Here is a 25,555-nt window from a genome sequence, read left to right as displayed (position 1 = left end):
CCGGCTTTGGCCCCATCCAGATCTCCACGTCTTTGCACCCTAATGCCATAATGGCCAGCCCTGACTGTTTGCGGCGAAAATTCTCATCATATGAGCGCCATGAAGAGTCGGCCTCTGACAGGAACATCTGATGAATCATGTGCATGTAACGCACCATGTTCATGTGTTCTTGCGGTCTTGTTTCTAGGTAACAAGCCGCGAACATGAACATGCCCGCCTGCCACCGGTGATAGGTGCAGTAGGCCTCCTCCCCAATACCCCCTCGCCTCTTTGCCGCGCGATATTCTTTTTCCGCCTGAGCCGTCATGGTGAAGAAGCTGACGTATTTCCCGTCGTTAATGCGTTCCTGGACGCTGCGCCTAAGCCCTCTGAGCACTGCTGTGTTCTCGCACTGGACAACTTGTCCCCTAGGGAACAACGGGGACCCCGAGCTGCCACTGGAGCTAGAATGCCTTCTGCGCCTGTGCCTGCGACGCCTGCGCGATTTTCTGCCCCCATCTCCCTCCGACGACCCTGAGTCAGATCCGCCGGAGGAAGAGGAGGTATGCGCCACCCTACGCTTGCGCCGCTTGCGCTTGGGCGCTGACCCACCTGAAGTACCCTCCACTGGTACAAGGCTCATCTGTGGGGTATCCACCACCAAACCCACTGGAGGGGTTCCAGAAGCAACGATATCCCTCGCGGTGAGGGGGGCCGTAGGTCTTGCCATCGCCGCTGATGAGGCCCTAGCTGCCGGAGCCGGGGAAGGGATCCCTGAGGGTGCCAAAGGGTCCTGACTGTGGGCCGGGGCAACCCCCCCGGGAGCAGGTGACTGCCTCATAAAGTCTGAAAGTAGGGACAGGAACTGCTGTACCCCCCCATCTGCGGCCGCAGGTGGTGTGGGGGCTGCCATGGTAACTGGTGCAGCAGGCGCAGAGGCCTGAGTACTGCGCAGGGGAAGCAATCTGGCCCTTCTAAGGATCTGCCGCCTTGCTATGTGCAGTGAGGACCTCATCCCTAGTGGCCTTGTTCCCCTAGGTGTCTCCAAAGGGGCTGGTGGCACTAACTGGGCCCTAGCCGGCCCCTGGCCCCCACCTCTGGCCCTCCCGCGGCCCCTACCCGACCTGCTGGGGGTTGGGGTGGTTACTCCCGATGGGAGGCCCCCCTGTGGCAACCTAGATGCCAGGATGGGGATGGATGAGGGGCGAGAGCCCTGACTGCGCCTATTGGCGCCCTGTGATTGCGGAAGGGTGACCTGTGTGGCCTGTAACACAGCGCCTCTGGCGCGGGTACCCTGACTGCGCCTTTGGGCGCCCTGTGATTGCATAGGGGTGACCTGCGTGGCCTGTGCCACAGCGCCTCTGGCGCGGGTATGTCTGCGCCTATGGGCGCCCGGTGATTGCTGGGGCTCCAACTGCGCGGCCTGTACCACAGCGCCTCGGTAGCTGGATCGGGCGGAAGGCCGCGATCCAGGCCTGTCGTAGCTGGCCGACGTGCGGGGGCCTAGCCCGCTCGCACGGGTGTTTGCTGGACGGGCGCTACCCCTGCCCGACCCCCCCTGGCTGCCGCGAGCACCGCCGCGCACGCCGCGGCCTCTGCCCGCACTACGCGAGGTCCGGCGCCCGGCCGCGTCATCAGCCGGCGCCGCGACCATGGCGTCTTGACGCGCGGGCGGCACAGGAGCCGCAGGACCGCGCCGCGATCCCCTCCGGTCCCCACTGGAACCACCAGGGACCGCGCCACTAGGCCCCGCCGCCTCCCAATCCGCCTCTGCTTCAGCAAGGCGGGCGGGCGGGCGGATCGCTCTGCGCGGCCTATAGGCCATATCTGACAGAGAGGGACAGGTAAAGAAAAAGGGGACAGATCTATGAAGAGAAGAAAAGGAGAGACAGAGTGGTATTAGGGAAGGAAGAAAACGCTTGAAAGACAAACGGAAATTTATTGCTGCAGAGCAGCCTTGCCTGATCCTGCAGCACGCTTTTTCAGACAGAGGAAGACTTCCTGTGAGTATGATCCTTTTCTTCCCTGTCTATACTCCTCCCACAGCTCTGATAGGCCTTGTGCCCATCCTATCAGCATATCAGCTGACCTTCCAGCGTAACCTGGGGAACCATCAGGGGTTTATGCTCACTCAGTGCTTAGTCAGCATTCGTGGTTCTGTTTCCCATATTTTCCCTTCCCAGATACAAGCCTGTTTGAGTGATTGGGGCACTTTTTAGCTAAAATCATCCTACGAGGCCTAACTGCATATGCTAAAGCCTGCCTATTTTGAATGGTGTAGTGGCCCCTGCAACCTCCAAAAATATCAGGACTTACTTCCCCAATAACCTGCTAACTCACCCCTGAAATACATACTTATTCATCCTATTTTGTTCATTGGACTCATTTCTCATTTGAAATGCCCATTTTTGGTGGGCCAGAAATGTGCGTCTTTAAAAGGTTATTTCTACGATACCCCACTTTTGCGCGTCGGACCTCAACTTTTCCCGTAAACGCAGAAAAAGCGCAATTTTCAGGAGAAACGAGACAGACATCCCCTCCCGCTGCCACCCACCCACCCAACTGACAGCCAGCCATTAGACATGCACAGATAGTTCTGAGGGTCTGTCTGTGATGTCATAAAGGGCCTGCTGATCAATGGGCAGCTTTCTGATTGGCTGCTGTATTTGATTGACAGATGGAAGCTGGCAGCTGATTGGCTGTCTAGCCTAAAGTGCTTTACACACCTCCCTGATGGTACCACTGGCTAAGACTCCACCTCAGCTCATTGGGTAATGAAAAATTTAGAACAATTGATGGATGAAAGCAGGCAGGCCGGCCATTTTGGGACACTCAGTGGACTTGTTTAATGCAATGCACCTTTGTATATTCACATGCATTCGCTTCATGCTGTAACCACTGTGCATAAAAATTTGGAAACATGGCATATAGTGTATCATTTGGTGTCTAAGTCATGTTTCCCATATTTTCCCTTCCCAGATACAAGCCCGTTTGAGTGTTTGGGGCACTTTTTAGCTAAAATCATCCTACGGGGCCTAACTGCATATGCTAAAACCTGCCTATTTTGAATGGTGTAGTGGCCCCTGCAACCTCCAAAAAATATCAGGACTTACTTCCCCAATAACCTGCTAACTCACCCCTGAAATACATACTTATTCACCCTATTTTGTACATTGGACTCATTTCTTATTTGAAATGCCCATTTTTGGGGGGCCAGAAATGTGCGTCTTTAAAAGGTGATTTCTACGATACCCCACTTTTGCGCGTCGGACCTCAACTTTTCCCGTAAACGCAGAAAAAGCGCAATTTTCAGGAGAAACGAGACAGACATCCCCTCCCTCTGCCACCCACCCGCCCAACTGACAGCCAGCCATTAGACATGCACAGATAGTTCTGAGGGTCTGTTTGTGATGTCATAAAGGGCCTGCTGATCAATGGGCAGCTTTCTGATTGGCTGCTGTATTTGAGTGACAGATGGAAGCTGGCAGCTGATTGGCTGTCTAGCCTAAAGTGCTTTACACACCTCCCTGATGGTACCACTGGCTAAGACTCCACCTCAGCTCATTGGGTAATGAAAAATTTAGAACAATTGATGGATGAAAGCAGGCAGGCCGGCCATTTTGGGACACTCAGTGGACTTGTTTAATGCAATGCACCTTTGTATATTCACATGCATTCGCTTCATGCTGTAACCACTGTGCATAAAAATTTGGAAACATGGCAAACAGTGTATCATTTGCTGTCTAAGTCATGTTTCCCATATTTTCCCTTCCCAGATACAAGCCTGTTTGAGTGATTGGGGCACTTTTTAGCTAAAATCATCCTACGAGGCCTAACTGCATATGCTAAAGCCTGCCTATTTTGAATGGTGTAGTGGCCCCTGCAACCTCCAAAAATATCAGGACTTACTTCCCCAATAACCTGCTAACTCACCCCTGAAATACATACTTATTCATCCTATTTTGTTCATTGGACTCATTTCTCATTTGAAATGCCCATTTTTGGTGGGCCAGAAATGTGCGTCTTTAAAAGGTGATTTCTACGATACCCCACTTTTGCGCGTCGGACCTCAACTTTTCCCGTAAACGCAGAAAAAGCGCAATTTTCAGGAGAAACGAGACAGACATCCCCTCCCTCTGCCACCCACCCACCCAACTGACAGCCAGCCATTAGACATGCACAGATAGTTCTGAGGGTCTGTCTGTGATGTCATAAAGGGCCTGCTGATCAATGGGCAGCTTTCTGATTGGCTGTTGTATTTGATTGACAGATGGAAGCTGGCAGCTGATTGGCTGTCTAGCCTAAAGTGCTTTACACACCTCCCTGATGGTACCACTGGCTAAGACTCCACCTCAGCTCATTGGGTAATGAAAAATTTAGAACAATTGATGGATGAAAGCAGGCAGGCCGGCCATTTTGGGACACTCAGTGGACTTGTTTAATGCAATGCACCTTTGTATATTCACATGCATTCGCTTCATGCTGTAACCACTGTGCATAAAAATTTGGAAACATGGCATATAGTGTATCATTTGGTGTCTAAGTCATGTTTCCCATATTTTCCCTTCCCAGATACAAGCCCGTTTGAGTGTTTGGGGCACTTTTTAGCTAAAATCATCCTACGGGGCCTAACTGCATATGCTAAAACCTGCCTATTTTGAATGGTGTAGTGGCCCCTGCAACCTCCAAAAAATATCAGGACTTACTTCCCCAATAACCTGCTAACTCACCCCTGAAATACATACTTATTCACCCTATTTTGTACATTGGACTCATTTCTTATTTGAAATGCTCATTTTTGGGGGGCCAGAAATGTGCGTCTTTAAAAGGTGATTTCTACGATACCCCACTTTTGCGCGTCGGACCTCAACTTTTCCCGTAAACGCAGAAAAAGCGCAATTTTCAGGAGAAACGAGACAGACATCCCCTCCCTCTGCCACCCACCCGCCCAACTGACAGCCAGCCATTAGACATGCACAGATAGTTCTGAGGGTCTTTATGTGATGTCATAAAGGGCCTGCTGATCAATGGGCAGCTTTCTGATTGGCTGCTGTATTTGATTGACAGATGGAAGCTGGCAGCTGATTGGCTGTCTAGCCTAAAGTGCTTTACACACCTCCCTGATGGTACCACTGGCTAAGACTCCACCTCAGCTCATTGGGTAATGAAAAATTTAGAACAATTGATGGATGAAAGCAGGCAGGCCGGCCATTTTGGGACACTCAGTGGACTTGTTTAATGCAATGCACCTTTGTATATTCACATGCATTCGCTTCATGCTGTAACCACTGTGCATAAAAATTTGGAAACATGGCAAACAGTGTATCATTTGCTGTCTAAGTCATGTTTCCCATATTTTCCCTTCCCATATACAAGCCTGTTTGAGTGTTTGGGGCACTTTTTAGCTAAAATCATCCTACGGGGCCTAACTGCATATGCTAAAGCCTGCCTATTTTGAATAGTGTAGTAGCCCCTGCAACCTCCAAAAATATCAGGACTTACTTCCCCAATAACCTGCTAACTCACCCCTGAAATACATACTTATTCATTCTATTTTGTTCATTGGACTCATTTCTCATTTGAAATGCCCATTTTTGGGGGGCCAGAAATGTGCGTCTTTAAAAGGTGATTTCTACGATACCCCACTTTTGCGCGTCGGACCTCAACTTTTCCCGTAAACGCAGAAAAAGCGAAATTTTCAGGAGAAAGGAGACAGACATCCCCTCCCTCTGCCACCCACCCACAAAACTGACAGCCAGCCATTAGACATGCACAGATAGTTCTGAGGGTCTGTCTGTGATGTCATAAAGGGCCTGCTGATCAATGGGCAGCTTTCTGATTGGCTGCTGTATTTGATTGACAGATGGAAGCTGGCAGCTGATTGGCTGTCTAGCCTAAAGTGCATTACACACCTCCCTGATGGTACCACTGGCTAAGACTCCACCTCAGCTCATTGGGTAATGAAAAATTTAGAACAATTGATGGATGAAAGCAGGCAGGCTGGCCATTTTGGGACGCTCATTGGACTTGTTTAATACAATGCACCTTTGTATATTCACATGCATTCGCTTCATGCTGTAACCACTGTGCATAAAAATTTGGAAACATGGCATTTAGTGTATCTTTTGGTGTCTAAGTCATGTTTCCCATATTTTCCCTTCCCAGATGCAAGCCCGTTTGAGTGTTTGGGGCACTTTTTAGCTAAAATCATCCTACAGGGCCTAACTGCATATGCTAAAGCCTGCCTATTTTGAATGGTGTAGTGGCCCCTGCAACCTCCAAAAATATCAGGACTTACTTCCCCAATAACCTGCAAACTCACTCCTGAAATACATACTTATTCATCCTATTTTGTTCATTGGACTCATTTCTCATTTGAAATGCCCATTTTTGGGGGGCCAGAAATGTGCGTCTTTAAAAGGTGATTTCTACGATACCACACTTTTGCGCGTCGGATCTCAACTTTTCCCGTAAACGCAGAAAAAACACAATTTTAGGGAGAAACGAGACAGACATCCCCTCCCTCTGCCACCCACCCACCCAACTGACAGCCAGCCAGCCATTAGACATGCACAGATAGTTCTGAGGGTCTGTCTGTGATGTCATAAACTGCCTGCTGATCAATGGGCAGCTTTCTGATTGGCTGCTGTATTTGATTGACAGATGGAAGCTGGCAGCTGATTGGCTGTCTAGCCTAAAGTGCTTTACACACCTCCCTGATGGTACCACTGGCTAAGACTCCACCTCAGCTCATTGGGTAATGAAAAATTTAGAACAAATGATGGATGAAAGCAGGCAGGCCGGCCATTTTGGGACACTCAGTGGACTTGTTTAATGCAATGCACCTTTGTATATTCACATGCATTCGCTTCATGCTGTAACCACTGTGCATCAAAATTTGGAAACATGGCATACAGTGTATCATTTGGTGTCTAAGTCATGTTTCCCATATTTTCCCTTCCCAGATACAAGCCCGTTTGAGTGTTTGGGGCACTTTTTAGCTAAAATCATCCTACGGGGCCTAACTGCATATGCTAAAACCTGCCTATTTTGAATGGTGTAGTGGCCCCTGCAACCTCCAAAAAATATCAGGACTTACTTCCCCAATAACCTGCTAACTCACCCCTGAAATACATACTTATTCACCCTATTTTGTACATTGGACTCATTTCTTATTTGAAATGCCCATTTTTGGGGGGCCAGAAATGTGCGTCTTTAAAAGTTGATTTCTACGATACCCCACTTTTGCGCGTCGGACCTCAACTTTTCCTGTAAACGCAGAAAAAGCGCAATTTTCAGGAGAAATGAGACAGACATCCCCTCCCTCTGCCACCCACCCGCCCAACTGACAGCCAGCCATTAGACATGCACAGATAGTTCTGAGGGTCTTTATGTGATGTCATAAAGGGCCTGCTGATCAATGGGCAGCTTTCTGATTGGCTGCTGTATTTGATTGACAGATGGAAGCTGGCAGCTGATTGGCTGTCTAGCCTAAAGTGCTTTACACACCTCCCTGATGGTACCACTGGCTAAGACTCCACCTCAGCTCATTGGGTAATGAAAAATTTAGAACAATTGATGGATGAAAGCAGGCAGGCCGGCCATTTTGGGACACTCAGTGGACTTGTTTAATGCAATGCACCTTAGTATATTCACATGCATTCGCTTCATGCTGTAACCACTGTGCATAAAAATTTGGAAACATGGCAAACAGTGTATCATTTGCTGTCTAAGTCATGTTTCCCATATTTTCCCTTCCCAGATACAAGCCCGTTTGAGTGTTTGGGGCACTTTTTAGCTAAAATCATCCTACGGGGCCTAACTGCATATGCTAAAGCCTGCCTATTTTGAATAGTGTAGTAGCCCCTGCAACCTCCAAAAATATCAGGACTTACTTCCCCAATAACCTGCTAACTCACCCCTGAAATACATACTTATTCATTCTATTTTGTTCATTGGACTCATTTCTCATTTGAAATGCCCATTTTTGGGGGGCCAGAAATGTGCATCTTTAAAATGTGATTTCTACGATACCCCACTTTTGCGCGTCGGACCTCAACTTTTCCCGTAAACGCAGAAAAAGCGCAATTTTCAGGAGAAACGAGACAGACATCCCCTCCCTCTGCCACCCACCCGCCCAACTGACAGCCAGCCATTAGACATGCACAGATAGTTCTGAGGGTCTGTTTGTGATGTCATAAAGGGCCTGCTGATCAATGGGCAGCTTTCTGATTGGCTGCTGTATTTGATTGACAGATGGAAGCTGGCAGCTGATTGGCTGTCTAGCCTAAAGTGCTTTACACACCTCCCTGATGGTACCACTGGCTAAGACTCCACCTCAGCTCATTGGGTAATGAAAAATTTAGAACAATTGATGGATGAAAGCAGGCAGGCCGGCCATTTTGGGACACTCAGTGGACTTGTTTAATGCAATGCACCTTTGTATATTCACATGCATTCGCTTCATGCTGTAACCACTGTGCATACAAATTTGTAAACATGGCAAACAGTGTATCATTTGCTGTCTAAGTCATGTTTCCCATATTTTCCCTTCCCAGATACAAGCCCGTTTCAGTGTTTGGGGCACTTTTTAGCTAAAATCAACCTACGGGGCCTAACTGCATATGCTAAAGCCTGCCTATTTTGAATGGTGTAGTGACCCCTGCAACCTCCAAAAATATCAGAACTTACTTCCCCAATAACCTGCTAACTCACCCCTGAAATACATACTTATTCACCCTATTTTGTTCATTGGACTCATTTCTCATTTGAAATGCCCATTTTTGGGGGGGCCAGAAATGTGCGTCTTTAAAAGGTGATTTCTACGATACCCCACTTTTGCGCGTCGGACCTCAACTTTTCCCGTAAACTCAGAAAAAACGCAATTTTAGGGAGAAACGAGACAGACATCCCCTCCCTCTGCCACCCACCCGCCCAACTGACAGCCAGCCATTAGACATGCACAGATAGTTCTGAGGGTCTTTCTGTGATGTCATAAAGGGCCTGCTGATCAATGGGCAGCTTTCTGATTGGCTGCTGTATTTGATTGACAGATGGAAGCTGGCAGCTGATTGGCTGTCTAGCCTAAAGTGCTTTACACACCTCCCTGATGGTACCACTGGCTAAGACTCCACCTCAGCTCATTGGGTAATGAAAAATTTAGAACAATTGATGGAAGAAAGCAGGCAGGCCGGCCATTTTGGGACACTCAGTGGACTTGTTTAATGCAATGCACCTTTTATATTCACATGCATTCGCTTCATGCTGTAACCACTGTGCATAAAAATTTGGAAACATGGCAAACAGTGTATCATTTGCTGTCTAAGTCATGTTTCCCATATTTTCCCTTCCCAGATACAAGCCCGTTTGAGTGTTTGGGGCACTTTTTAGCTAAAATCATCCTACGGGGCCTAACTGCATATGCTAAAGCCTGCCTATTTTGAATGGTGTAGTGGCCCTGCAACCTCCAAAAATATCAGGACTTACTTCCCCAATAACCTGCTAACTCACCCCTGAAATACATACTTATTCACCCTATTTTGTTCATTAGACTCATTTCTCATTTGAAATGCCCATTTTTGGGGGGGCAGAAATGTGCGTCTTTAAAAGGTGATTTCTACAATACCCCAGTTTTGCGCGTCGGACCTCAACTTTTCCCGTAAACGCAGAAAAAGCGCAATTTTCAGGAGAAACGAGACAGACATCCCCTCCCTATGCCACCCACCCACCCAACTGACAGCCAGCCATTAGACATGCACAGATAGTTCTGAGGGTCTTTCTGTGATGTCATAAAGGGCCTGCTGATCAATGGGCAGCTTTCTGATTGGCTGCTGTATTTGATTGACAGATGGAAGCTGGCAGCTGATTGGCTGTCTAGCCTAAAGTGCTTTACACACCTCCCTGATGGTACCACTGGCTAAGACTCCACCTCAGCTCATTGGGTAACGAAAAATTTAGAACAATTGATGGATGAAAGCAGGCAGGCCGGCCATTTTGGGACACTCAGTGGACATGTTTAATGCAATGCACCTTTGTATATTCACATGCATTCGCTTCATGCTGTAACCACTGTGCATAAAAATTTGGAAACATGGCAAACAGTGTACCATTTGCTGTCTAAGTCATGTTTCCCATATTTTCCCTTCCCAGATACAAGCCCGTTTGAGTGTTTGGGGCACTTTTTAGCTAACATCATCCTACAGGGCCTAACTGCATATGCTAAAGCCTGCCTATTTTGAATGGTGTAGTGGCCCCTGCAACCTCCAAAAATATCAGGACTTACTTCCCCAATAACCTGCTAACTCACCCCTGAAATACATACTTATTCACCCTATTTTGTTCATTGGACTCATTTCTCATTTGAAATGCCCATTTTTGGGGGGGCCAGAAATGTGCGTCTTTAAAAGGTGATTTCTACGATACCCCACTTTTGCGCGTCGGACCTCAACTTTTCCCGTAAACTCAGAAAAACCGCAATTTTAGGGAGAAACGAGACAGACATCGCCTCCCTCTGCCACCCACCCGCCCAACTGACAGCCAGCCATTAGACATGCACAGATAGTTCTGAGGGTCTTTCTGTGATGTCATAAAGGGCCTGCTGATCAATGGGCAGCTTTCTGATTGGCTGCTGTATTTGATTGACAGATGGAAGCTGGCAGCTGATTGGCTGTCTAGCCTAAAGTGCTTTACACACCTCCCTGATGGTACCACTGGCTAAGACTCCACCTCAGCTCATTGGGTAATGAAAAATTTAGAACAATTGATGGATGAAAGCAGGCAGGCCGGCCATTTTGGGACGCTCATTGGACTTGTTTAATGCAATGCACCTTTTGTATATTCACATGCATTCGCTTCATGCTGTGACCACTGTGCATAAAAATTTGGAAACATGGCATACAGTGTATCATTTGCTGTCTAAGTCATGTTTCCCATATTTTCCCTTCCCAGATACAAGCCCGTGTGAGTGTTTGGGGCACTTTTTAGCTAAAATCATCCTACGGGGCCTAACTGCATATGCTAAAGCCTGCCTATTTTGAATGGTGTAGTGGCCCTGCAACCTCCAAAAATATCAGGACTTACTTCCCCAATAACCTGCTAACTCACCCCTGAAATACATACTTATTCACCCTATTTTGTTCATTGGACTCATTTCTCATTTGAAATGCCCATTTTTGGGGGGGCAGAAATGTGCGTCTTTAAAAGGTGATTTCTACGATACCCCAGTTTTGCGCGTCGGACCTCAACTTTTCCCGTAAACGCAGAAAAAGCGCAATTTTCAGGAGAAACGAGACAGACATCCCCTCCCTCTGCCACCCACCCACCCACCCAACTGACAGCCAGCCATTAGACATGCACAGATAGTTCTGAGGGTCTTTCTGTGATGTCATAAAGGGCCTGCTGATCAATGGGCAGCTTTCTGATTGGCTGCTGTATTTGATTGACAGATGGAAGCTGGCAGCTGATTGGCTGTCTAGCCTAAAGTGCTTTACACACCTCCCTGATGGTACCACTGGCTAAGACTCCACCTCAGCTCATTGGGTAATGAAAAATTTAGAACAATTGATGGATGAAAGCAGGCAGGCCGGCCATTTTGGGACACTCAGTGGACATGTTTTATGCAATGCACCTTTGTATATTCACATGCATTCGCTTCATGCTGTAACCACTGTGCATAAAAATTTGGAAACATGGCAAACAGTGTATCATTTGCTGTCTAAGTCATGTTTCCCATATTTTCCCTTCCCAGATACAAGCCCGTTTGAGTGTTTGGGGCACTTTTTAGCTAAAATCATCCTACGGGGCCTAACTGCATATGCTAAAGCCTGCCTATTTTGAATGGTGTAGTGGCCCCTGCAACCTCCAAAAATATCAGGACTTACTTCCCCAATAACCTGCTAACTCACCCCTGAAATACATACTTATTCACCCTATTTTGTTCATTGGACTCATTTCTCATTTGAAATGCCCATTTTTGGGGGGGGGGGCAGAAATGTGCGTCTTTAAAAGGTGATTTCTACGATACCCCACTTTTGCGCGTCGGACCTCAACTTTTCCCGTAAACACAGAAAAAGCGCAATTTTCAGGAGAAACGAGACAGACATCCCCTCCCTCTGCCACCCACCCGCCCAACTGACAGCCCGCCATTAGACATGCACAGATAGTTCTGAGGGTCTGTTTGTGATGTCATAAAGGGCCTGCTGATCAATGGGCAGCTTTCTGATTGGCTGCTGTATTTGCTTGACAGATGGAAGCTGGCAGCTGATTGGCTGTCTAGCCTAAAGTGCTTTACACACCTCCCTGATGGTACCACTGGCTAAGACTCCACCTCAGCTCATTGGGTAATGAAAAATTTAGAACAATTGATGGATGAAAGCAGGCAGGCCGGCCATTTTGGGACGCTCATTGGACTTGTTTAATGCAATGCACCTTTGTATATTCACATGCATTCGCTTCATGCTGTAACCACTGTGCATAAAAATTTGGAAACATGGCATACAGTGTATCATTTGCTGTCTAGGTCATGTTTCCCATATTTTCCCTTCCCAGATACAAGCCCGTTTCAGTGTTTGGGGCACTTTTTAGCTAAAATCAACCTACGGGGCCTAACTGCATATGCTAAAGCCTGCCTATTTTGAATGGTGTAGTGGCCCTGCAACCTCCAAAAATATCAGGACTTACTTCCCCAATAACCTGCTAACTCACCCCTGAAATACATACTTATTCACCCTATTTTGTTCATTGGACTCATTTCTCATTTGAAATGCCCATTTTTGGGGGGGCAGAAATGTGCGTCTTTAAAAGGTGATTTCTACGATACCCCAGTTTTGCGCGTCGGACCTCAACTTTTCCCGTAAACGCAGAAAAAGCGCAATTTTCAGGAGAAACGAGACAGACATCCCCTCCCTCTGCCACCCACCCGCCCAACTGACAGCCCGCCATTAGACATGCACAGATAGTTCTGAGGGTCTGTTTGTGATGTCATAAAGGGCCTGCTGATCAATGGGCAGCTTTCTGATTGGCTGCTGTATTTGCTTGACAGATGGAAGCTGGCAGCTGATTGGCTGTCTAGCCTAAAGTGCTTTACACACCTCCCTGATGGTACCACTGGCTAAGACTCCACCTCAGCTCATTGGGTAATGAAAAATTTAGAACAATTGATGGATGAAAGCAGGCAGGCCGGCCATTTTGGGACGCTCATTGGACTTGTTTAATGCAATGCACCTTTGTATATTCACATGCATTCGCTTCATGCTGTAACCACTGTGCATAAAAATTTGGAAACATGGCATACAGTGTATCATTTGCTGTCTAGGTCATGTTTCCCATATTTTCCCTTCCCAGATACAAGCCCGTGTGAGTGTTTGGGGCACTTTTTAGCTAAAATCATCCTAACTGCATATGCTAAAGCCTGCCTATTTTGAATGGTGTAGTGGCCCTGCAACCTCCAAAAATATCAGGACTTACTTCCCCAATAACCTGCTAACTCACCCCTGAAATACATACTTATTCACCCTATTTTGTTCATTGGACTCATTTCTCATTTGAAATGCCCATTTTTGGGGGGGCAGAAATGTGCGTCTTTAAAAGGTGATTTCTACGATACCCCACTTTTGCGCGTCGGACCTCAACTTTTCCCGTAAACGCAGAAAAAGCGCAATTTTCAGGAGAAACGAGACAGACATCCCCTCCCTCTGCCACCCACCCACCCAACTGACAGCCAGCCATTAGACATGCACAGATAGTTCTGAGGGTCTTTCTGTGATGTCATAAAGGGCCTGCTGATCAATGGGCAGCTTTCTGATTGGCTGCTGTATTTGATTGACAGATGGAAGCTGGCAGCTGATTGGCTGTCTAGCCTAAAGTGCTTTACACACCTCCCTGATGGTACCACTGGCTAAGACTCCACCTCAGCTCATTGGGTAATGAAAAATTTAGAACAATTGATGGATGAAAGCAGGCAGGCCGGCCATTTTGGGACACTCAGTGGACATGTTTTATGCAATGCACCTTTGTATATTCACATGCATTCGCTTCATGCTGTAACCACTGTGCATAAAAATTTGGAAACATGGCAAACAGTGTATCATTTGCTGTCTAAGTCATGTTTCCCATATTTTCCCTTCCCAGATACAAGCCCGTTTGAGTGTTTGGGGCACTTTTTAGCTAAAATCATCCTACGGGGCCTAACTGCATATGCTAAAGCCTGCCTATTTTGAATGGTGTAGTGGCCCCTGCAACCTCCAAAAATATCAGGACTTACTTCCCCAATAACCTGCTAACTCACCCCTGAAATACATACTTATTCACCCTATTTTGTTCATTGGACTCATTTCTCATTTGAAATGCCCATTTTTGGGGGGGCAGAAATGTGCGTCTTTAAAAGGTGATTTCTACGATACCCCACTTTTGCGCGTCGGACCTCAACTTTTCCCGTAAACACAGAAAAAGCGCAATTTTCAGGAGAAACGAGACAGACATCCCCTCCCTCTGCCACCCACCCGCCCAACTGACAGACCACCATTAGACATGCACAGATAGTTCTGAGGGTCTGTCTGTGATGTCATAAAGGGCCTGCTGATCAATGGGCAGCTTTCTGATTGGCTGCTGTATTTGATTGACAGATGGAAGCTGGCAGCTGATTGGCTGTCTAGCCTAAAGTGCTTTACACACCTCCCTGATTGTACCACTGGCTAAGACTCCACCTCAGCTCGTTGGGAAATGAAAAATTTAGAACAATTGATGGATGAAAGCAGGCAGGCCGGCCATTTTGGGATGCTCATTGGACTTGTTTAATGAAATGCACCTTTGTTTATTCACATGCATTCGCTTCATGCTGTAACCGCTGTGCATAAAAATTTGGAAACATGGCAAACAGTGTATCATTTGGTGTCTAAATCATGTTTCCCATTTTTTCCCTTCCCAGATACAAGCCCATTTGAGTGTTTGGGGCACTTTTTAGCTAAAATCATCCTACAGGGCCTAACTGCATATGCTAAAACCTGCCTATTTTAAATGGTGTAGTGGCCCCTGCAACCTCCAAAAATATCAGGACTTACTTCCCCAATAACCTGCTAACTCACCCCTGAAATACATACTTATTAACCCTATTTTGTTCATTGGACTCATTTCTCATTTGAAATGCCCATTTTTGGGGGGGCCGGAAATGTGCGTCTTTAAAAGGTGATTTCTACGATACCCCACTTTTGCGCGTCGGATCTCAACTTTTCCCGTAAACGCAGAAAAAGCGCAATTTTCAGGAGAAACGAGACAGACATCCCCTCCCTCCGCCACCCACCCACCCAACTGACAGCCAGCCATTAGACATGCACAGATAGTTCTGAGGGTCTTTCTGTGATGTCATAAAGGGCCTGCTGATCAATGGGCAGCTTTCTGATTGGCTGCTGTATTTGATTGACAGATGGAAGCTGGCAGCTGATTGTCTGTCTAGCCTAAAGTGCTTTACACACCTCCCTGATGGTACCACTGGCTAAGACTCCACCTCAGCTCATTGGGTAATGAAAAATTTAGAACAATTGATGGATGAAAGCAGGCAGGCCGGCCATTTTGGGACACTCAGTGGACATGTTTAATGCAATGCACCTTTGTATATTCACATGCATTCGCTTCATGCTGTAACCACTGTGCATAAAAATTTGGAAACATGGCAAACAGTGTATCATTTGCTGTCTAAGTCATGTTTCCCATATTTTCCCTTCCCAGATACAAGCCCGTTTGAGTGTTTGGGGCACTTTTTAGCTAAAATCATCCTACAGGGCCTAACTGCATATGCTAAAACCTGCCTATTTTAAATGGTGTAGTGGCCCCTGCAACCTCCAAAAATATCAGGACTTACTTCCCCAATAACCTGCTAACTCACCGCTGAAATACATACTTATTAACCCTATTTTATTCATTGGACTCATTTCTCATTTGAAATGCCCATTTTTGGGGGGCTGGAAATGTGCGACTTTAAAAGGTGATTTCTACGATACCCCACTTTTGCGCGTCGGACCTCAACTTTTCCCGTAAACGCAGAAAAACTGCAATTTTCAGGAGAAACGAGACAGACATCCCCTCCCTCTGCCACCCACCCGCCCAACTGACAGCCAGCCATTAGACATGCACAGATAGTTCTGAGGGTATGTCTGTGATGTCATAAAGGGCCTGCTGATCAATGGGCAGCTTTCTGATTGGTTGCTGTATTTGATTGACAGATGGAAGCTGGCAGCTGATTGGCTGTCTAGCCTAAAGTGCTTTACACACCTCCCTGATGGTACCAGTGGCTAAGACTCCACCTCAGCTCATTGGGTAATGAAAAATTTAGAACAATTGATGGATGAAAGCAGGCAGGCCGGCAATTTTGGGACACTCAGTGGACTTGTTTAATGCAATGCACCTTTGTATATTCACATGCATTCGCTTCATGCTGTAACCACTGTGCATAAAAATTTGGAAACATGGCATATAGTGTATCTTTTGGTGTCTAAGTCATGTTTCCCATATTTTCCCTTCCCAGATGCAAGCCCGTTTGAGTGTTTGGGGCACTTTTTAGCTAATATCATCCTACGGGGCCTAACTGCATATGTTAAAGCCTGCCTATTTTGAATGGTGTAGTGGCCCCTGCAACCTCCAAAAATATCAGGACTTACTTCCCCAATAACCTGCTAACTCACCCCTGAAATACATACTTATTCACCCTATTTTGTTCATTGGACTCATTTCTCATTTGAAATGCCCATTTTTGGGGGGGCCAGAAATGTGCGTCTTTAAAAGGTGATTTCTACGATACCCCACTTTTGCGCGTCGGACCTCAACTTTTCCCGTAAACGCAGAAAAACCGCAATTTTAGTGAGAAACGAGACAGACATCCCCTCCCTCTGCCACCCACCCGCCCAACTGACAGCCAGCCATTAGACATGCACAGATAGTTCTGAGGGTCTTTCTGTGATGTCATAAAGGGCCTGCTGATCAATGGGCAGCTTTCTGATTGGCTGCTGTATTTGATTGAAAGATGGAAGCTGGCAGCTGATTGGCTGTCTAGCCTAAAGTGCTTTACACACCTCCCTGATGGTACCACTGGCTAAGACTCCACCTCAGCTCATTGGGTAATGAAAAATGTAGAACAATTGATGGATGAAAGCAGGCAGGCCGGCCATTTTGGGACACTCAGTGGACTTGTTTAATGCAATGCACCTTTGTATATTCACATGCATTCGCTTCATGCTGTAACCACTGTGCATAAAAATTTGTAAACATGGCAAACAGTGTATCATTTGCTGTCTAAGTCATGTTTCCCATATTTTCCCTTCCCAGATACAAGCCCGTTTGAGTGTTTGGGGCACTTTTTAGCTAAAATCATCCTACGGGGCCTAACTGCATATGCTAAAGCCTGCCTATTTTGAATGGTGTAGTGGCCCTGCAACCTCCAAAAATATCAGGACTTACTTCCCCAATAACCTGCTAACTCACCCCTGAAATACATACTTATTAACCCTATTTTGTTCATTGGACTCATTTCTCATTTGAAATGCCCATTTTTGGGGGGGCAGAAATGTGCGTCTTTAAAAGGTGATTTCTACGATACCCCAGTTTTGCGCGTCGGACCTCAACTTTTCCCGTAAACGCAGAAAAACTGCAATTTTCAGGAGAAACGAGACAGACATCCCCTCCCTCTGCCACCCACCCGCCCAACTGACAGCCAGCCATTAGACATGCACAGATAGTTCTGAGGGTATGTCTGTGATGTCATAAAGGGCCTGCTGATCAATGGGCAGCTTTCTGATTGGTTGCTGTATTTGATTGACAGATGGAAGCTGGCAGCTGATTGGCTGTCTAGCCTAAAGTGCTTTACACACCTCCCTGATGGTACCAGTGGCTAAGACTCCACCTCAGCTCATTGGGTAATGAAAAATTTAGAACAATTGATGGATGAAAGCAGGCAGGCCGGCAATTTTGGGACACTCAGTGGACTTGTTTAATGCAATGCACCTTTGTATATTCACATGCATTCGCTTCATGCTGTAACCACTGTGCATAAAAATTTGGAAACATGGCATATAGTGTATCTTTTGGTGTCTAAGTCATGTTTCCCATATTTTCCCTTCCCAGATGCAAGCCCGTTTGAGTGTTTGGGGCACTTTTTAGCTAATATCATCCTACGGGGCCTAACTGCATATGTTAAAGCCTGCCTATTTTGAATGGTGTAGTGGCCCCTGCAACCTCCAAAAATATCAGGACTTACTTCCCCAATAACCTGCTAACTCACCCCTGAAATACATACTTATTCACCCTATTTTGTTCATTGGACTCATTTCTCATTTGAAATGCCCATTTTTGGGGGGGCCAGAAATGTGCGTCTTTAAAAGGTGATTTCTACGATACCCCACTTTTGCGCGTCGGACCTCAACTTTTCCCGTAAACGCAGAAAAACCGCAATTTTAGGGAGAAACGAGACAGACATCCCCTCCCTCTGCCACCCACCCGCCCAACTGACAGCCAGCCATTAGACATGCACAGATAGTTCTGAGGGTCTTTCTGTGATGTCATAAAGGGCCTGCTGATCAATGGGCAGCTTTCTGATTGGCTGCTGTATTTGATTGAAAGATGGAAGCTGGCAGCTGATTGGCTGTCTAGCCTAAAGTGCTTTACACACCTCCCTGATGGTACCACTGGCTAAGACTCCACCTCAGCTCATTGGGTAATGAAAAATTTAGAACAATTGATGGATGAAAGCAGGCAGGCCGGCCATTTTGGGACACTCAGTGGACTTGTTTAATGCAATGCACCTTTGTATATTCACATGCATTCGCTTCATGCTGTAACCACTGTGCATAAAAATTTGTAAACATGGCAAACAGTGTATCATTTGCTGTCTAAGTCATGTATCCCATATTTTCCCTTCCCAGATACAAGCCCGTTTGAGTGTTTGGGGCACTTTTTAGCTAAAATCATCCTACGAGGCCTAACTGCATATGCTAAAACCTGCCTATTTTAAATGGTGTAGTGGCCCCTGCAACCTCCAAAAATATCAGGACTTACTTCCCCAATAACCTGCTAACTCACCCCTGAAATACATACTTATTAACCCTATTTTGTTCATTGGACTCATTTCTCATTTGAAATGCCCATTTTTGGGGGGGCAGAAATGTGCGTCTTTAAAAGGTGATTTCTACGATACCCCAGTTTTGCGCGTCGGACCTCAACTTTTCCCGTAAACGCAGAAAAACTGCAATTTTCAGGAGAAACGAGACAGACATCCCCTCCCTCTGCCACCCACCCGCCCAACTGACAGCCAGCCATTAGACATGCACAGATAGTTCTGAGGGTATGTCTGTGATGTCATAAAGGGCCTGCTGATCAATGGGCAGCTTTCTGATTGGTTGCTGTATTTGATTGACAGATGGAAGCTGGCAGCTGATTGGCTGTCTAGCCTAAAGTGCTTTACACACCTCCCTGATGGTACCAGTGGCTAAGACTCCACCTCAGCTCATTGGGTAATGAAAAATTTAGAACAATTGATGGATGAAAGCAGGCAGGCCGGCAATTTTGGGACACTCAGTGGACTTGTTTAATGCAATGCACCTTTGTATATTCACATGCATTCGCTTCATGCTGTAACCACTGTGCATAAAAATTTGGAAACATGGCATATAGTGTATCTTTTGGTGTCTAAGTCATGTTTCCCATATTTTCCCTTCCCAGATGCAAGCCCGTTTGAGTGTTTGGGGCACTTTTTAGCTAATATCATCCTACGGGGCCAAACTGCATATGTTAAAGCCTGCCTATTTTGAATGGTGTAGTGGCCCCTGCAACCTCCAAAAATATCAGGACTTACTTCCCCAATAACCTGCTAACTCACCCCTGAAATACATACTTATTCACCCTATTTTGTTCATTGGACTCATTTCTCATTTGAAATGCCCATTTTTGGGGGGGGCAGAAATGTGCGTCTTTAAAAGGTGATTTCTACGATACCCCACTTTTGCGCGTCGGACCTCAACTTTTCCCGTAAACGCAGAAAAACCGCAATTTTAGGGAGAAACGAGACAGACATCCCCTCCCTCTGCCACCCACCCGCCCAACTGACAGCCAGCCATTAGACATGCACAGATAGTTCTGAGGGTCTTTCTGTGATGTCATAAAGGGCCTGCTGATCAATGGGCAGCTTTCTGATTGGCTGCTGTATTTGATTGAAAGATGGAAGCTGGCAGCTGATTGGCTGTCTAGCCTAAAGTGCTTTACACACCTCCCTGATGGTACCACTGGCTAAGACTCCACCTCAGCTCATTGGGTAATGAAAAATTTAGAACAATTGATGGATGAAAGCAGGCAGGCCGGCCATTTTGGGACACTCAGTGGACTTGTTTAATGCAATGCACCTTTGTATATTCACATGCATTCGCTTCATGCTGTAACCACTGTGCATAAAAATTTGTAAACATGGCAAACAGTGTATCATTTGCTGTCTAAGTCATGTTTCCCATATTTTCCATTCCCAGATACAAGCCCGTTTGAGTGTTTGGGGCACTTTTTAGCTAAAATCATCCTACGGGGCCTAACTGCATATGCTAAAACCTGCCTATTTTAAATGGTGTAGTGGCCCCTGCAACCTCCAAAAATATCAGGACTTACTTCCCCAATAACCTGCTAACTCACCCCTGAAATACATACTTATTAACCCTATTTTGTTCATTGGACTCATTTCTCATTTGAAATGCCCATTTTTGGGGGGGCAGAAATGTGCGTCTTTAAAAGGTGATTTCTACGATACCCCAGTTTTGCGCGTCGGACCTCAACTTTTCCCGTAAATGCAGAAAAACTGCAATTTTCAAGAGAAACGAGACAGACATCCCCTCCCTCTGCCACCCACCCGCCCAACTGACAGCCAGCCATTAGACATGCACAGATAGTTCTGAGGGTATGTCTGTGATGTCATAAAGGGCCTGCTGATCAATGGGCAGCTTTCTGATTGGTTGCTGTATTTGATTGACAGATAGAAGCTGGCAGCTGATTGGCTGTCTAGCCTAAAGTGCTTTACACACCTCCCTGATGGTACCAGTGGCTAAGACTCCACCTCAGCTCATTGGGTAATGAAAAATTTAGAACAATTGATGGATGAAAGCAGGCAGGCCGGCAATTTTGGGACACTCAGTGGACTTGTTTAATGCAATGCACCTTTGTATATTCACATGCATTCGCTTCATGCTGTAACCACTGTGCATAAAAATTTGGAAACATGGCATATAGTGTATCTTTTGGTGTCTAAGTCATGTTTCCCATATTTTCCCTTCCCAGATGCAAGCCCGTGAGTGTTTGGGGCACTTTTTAGCTAATATCATCCTACGGGGCCTAACTGCATATGTTAAAGCCTGCCTATTTTGAATGGTGTAGTGGCCCCTGCAACCTCCAAAAATATCAGGACTTACTTCCCCAATAACCTGCTAACTCACCCCTGAAATACATACTTATTCACCCTATTTTGTTCATTGGACTCATTTCTCATTTGAAATGCCCATTTTTGGGGGGGGCCAGAAATGTGCGTCTTTAAAAGGTGATTTCTACGATACCCCACTTTTGCGCGTCGGACCTCAACTTTTCCCGTAAACGCAGAAAAACCGCAATTTTAGGGAGAAACGAGACAGACTTCCCCTCCCTCTGCCACCCACCCGCCCAACTGACAGCCAGCCATTACACATGCACAGATAGTTCTGAGGGTCTTTCTGTGATGTCATAAAGGGCCTGCTGATCAATGGGCAGCTTTCTGATTGGCTGCTGTATTTGATTGAAAGATGGAAGCTGGCAGCTGATTGGCTGTCTAGCCTAAAGTGCTTTACACACCTCCCTGATGGTACCACTGGCTAAGACTCCACCTCAGCTCATTGGGTAATGAAAAATTTAGAACAATTGATGGATGAAAGCAGGCAGGCCGGCCATTTTGGGGCACTCAGTGGACTTGTTTAATGCAATGCACCTTTGTATATTCACATGCATTCGCTTCATGCTGTAACCACTGTGCATAAAAATTTGGAAACATGGCAAACAGTGTATCATTTGGTGTCTAAGTCATGTTTCCCATTTTTTCCCTTCCCAGATACAAGCCCGTTTGAGTGTTTGGGGCACTTTTTAGCTAAAATCATCCTACGGGGCCTAACTGCATATGCTAAAGCCTGCCTATTTTGAATGGTGTAGTGGCCCCTGCAACCTCCAAAAATATCAGGACTTACTTCCCCAATACCCTGCTAACTCACCCCTGAAATACATACTTATTCACCCTATTTTGTTCATTGGACTCATTTCTCATTTGAAATGCCCATTTTTGGGGGGGCAGAAATGTGCGTCTTTAAAAGGTGATTTCTACGATACCCCAGTTTTGCGCGTCGGACCTCAACTTTTCCCGTAAACGCAGAAAAACCGCAATTTTCAGGAGAAACGAGACAGACATCCCCTCCCTCTGCCACCCACCCACCCAACTGACAGCCAGCCATTAGACATGCACAGATAGTTCTGAGGGTCTTTCTGTGATGTCATAAAGGGCCTGCTGATCAATGGGCAGCTTTCTGATTGGCTGCTGTATTTGATTGACAGATGGAAGCTGGCAGCTGATTGGCTGTCTAGCCTAAAGTGCTTTACACACCTCCCTGATGGTACCACTGGCTAAGACTCCACCTCAGCTCATTGGGTAATGAAAAATTTAGAACAATTGATGGATGAAAGCAGGCAGGCCGGCCATTTTGGGACACTCAGTGGACATGTTTAATGCAATGCACCTTTGTATATTCACATGCATTCGCTTCATGCTGTAACCACTGTGCATAAAAATTTGTAAACATGGCAAACAGTGTATCATTTGCTGTCTAAGTCATGTATCCCATATTTTCCCTTCCCAGATACAAGCCCGTTTGAGTGTTTGGGGCACTTTTTAGCTAAAATCATCCTACGAGGCCTAACTGCATATGCTAAAACCTGCCTATTTTAAATGGTGTAGTGGCCCCTGCAACCTCCAAAAATATCAGGACTTACTTCCCCAATAACCTGCTAACTCACCCCTGAAATACATACTTATTAACCCTATTTTGTTCATTGGACTCATTTCTCATTTGAAATGCCCATTTTTGGGGGGGCAGAAATGTGCGTCTTTAAAAGGTGATTTCTACGATACCCCAGTTTTGCGCGTCGGACCTCAACTTTTCCCGTAAACGCAGAAAAACTGCAATTTTCAGGAGAAACGAGACAGACATCCCCTCCCTCTGCCACCCACCCGCCCAACTGACAGCCAGCCATTAGACATGCACAGATAGTTCTGAGGGTATGTCTGTGATGTCATAAAGGGCCTGCTGATCAATGGGCAGCTTTCTGATTGGTTGCTGTATTTGATTGACAGATGGAAGCTGGCAGCTGATTGGCTGTCTAGCCTAAAGTGCTTTACACACCTCCCTGATGGTACCAGTGGCTAAGACTCCACCTCAGCTCATTGGGTAATGAAAAATTTAGAACAATTGATGGATGAAAGCAGGCAGGCCGGCAATTTTGGGACACTCAGTGGACTTGTTTAATGCAATGCACCTTTGTATATTCACATGCATTCGCTTCATGCTGTAACCACTGTGCATAAAAATTTGGAAACATGGCATATAGTGTATCTTTTGGTGTCTGTCATGTTTCCCATATTTTCCCTTCCCAGATGCAAGCCCGTTTGAGTGTTTGGGGCACTTTTTAGCTAATATCATCCTACGGGGCCAAACTGCATATGTTAAAGCCTGCCTATTTTGAATGGTGTAGTGGCCCCTGCAACCTCCAAAAATATCAGGACTTACTTCCCCAATAACCTGCTAACTCACCCCTGAAATACATACTTATTCACCCTATTTTGTTCATTGGACTCATTTCTCATTTGAAATGCCCATTTTTGGGGGGGGCAGAAATGTGCGTCTTTAAAAGGTGATTTCTACGATACCCCACTTTTGCGCGTCGGACCTCAACTTTTCCCGTAAACGCAGAAAAACCGCAATTTTAGGGAGAAACGAGACAGACATCCCCTCCCTCTGCCACCCACCCGCCCAACTGACAGCCAGCCATTAGACATGCACAGATAGTTCTGAGGGTCTTTCTGTGATGTCATAAAGGGCCTGCTGATCAATGGGCAGCTTTCTGATTGGCTGCTGTATTTGATTGAAAGATGGAAGCTGGCAGCTGATTGGCTGTCTAGCCTAAAGTGCTTTACACACCTCCCTGATGGTACCACTGGCTAAGACTCCACCTCAGCTCATTGGGTAATGAAAAATTTAGAACAATTGATGGATGAAAGCAGGCAGGCCGGCCATTTTGGGACACTCAGTGGACTTGTTTAATGCAATGCACCTTTGTATATTCACATGCATTCGCTTCATGCTGTAACCACTGTGCATAAAAATTTGTAAACATGGCAAACAGTGTATCATTTGCTGTCTAAGTCATGTTTCCCATATTTTCCATTCCCAGATACAAGCCCGTTTGAGTGTTTGGGGCACTTTTTAGCTAAAATCATCCTACGGGGCCTAACTGCATATGCTAAAACCTGCCTATTTTAAATGGTGTAGTGGCCCCTGCAACCTCCAAAAATATCAGGACTTACTTCCCCAATAACCTGCTAACTCACCCCTGAAATACATACTTATTAACCCTATTTTGTTCATTGGACTCATTTCTCATTTGAAATGCCCATTTTTGGGGGGGCAGAAATGTGCGTCTTTAAAAGGTGATTTCTACGATACCCCAGTTTTGCGCGTCGGACCTCAACTTTTCCCGTAAACGCAGAAAAACTGCAATTTTCAAGAGAAACGAGACAGACATCCCCTCCCTCTGCCACCCACCCGCCCAACTGACAGCCAGCCATTAGACATGCACAGATAGTTCTGAGGGTATGTCTGTGATGTCATAAAGGGCCTGCTGATCAATGGGCAGCTTTCTGATTGGTTGCTGTATTTGATTGACAGATAGAAGCTGGCAGCTGATTGGCTGTCTAGCCTAAAGTGCTTTACACACCTCCCTGATGGTACCAGTGGCTAAGACTCCACCTCAGCTCATTGGGTAATGAAAAATTTAGAACAATTGATGGATGAAAGCAGGCAGGCCGGCAATTTTGGGACACTCAGTGGACTTGTTTAATGCAATGCACCTTTGTATATTCACATGCATTCGCTTCATGCTGTAACCACTGTGCATAAAAATTTGGAAACATGGCATATAGTGTATCTTTTGGTGTCTAAGTCATGTTTCCCATATTTTCCCTTCCCAGATGCAAGCCCGTGAGTGTTTGGGGCACTTTTTAGCTAATATCATCCTACGGGGCCTAACTGCATATGTTAAAGCCTGCCTATTTTGAATGGTGTAGTGGCCCCTGCAACCTCCAAAAATATCAGGACTTACTTCCCCAATAACCTGCTAACTCACCCCTGAAATACATACTTATTCACCCTATTTTGTTCATTGGACTCATTTCTCATTTGAAATGCCCATTTTTGGGGGGGCCAGAAATGTGCGTCTTTAAAAGGTGATTTCTACGATACCCCACTTTTGCGCGTCGGACCTCAACTTTTCC

Source organism: Crinia signifera, chromosome 5 (assembly GCF_055691185.1).
Source record: "Crinia signifera chromosome 5, ASM5569118v1, whole genome shotgun sequence".
NCBI lineage: Eukaryota > Metazoa > Chordata > Amphibia > Anura > Myobatrachidae > Crinia > Crinia signifera.
The sequence above is the reverse complement of the archived record's forward strand: the minus strand, read 5'-3'. Positions refer to the sequence as shown.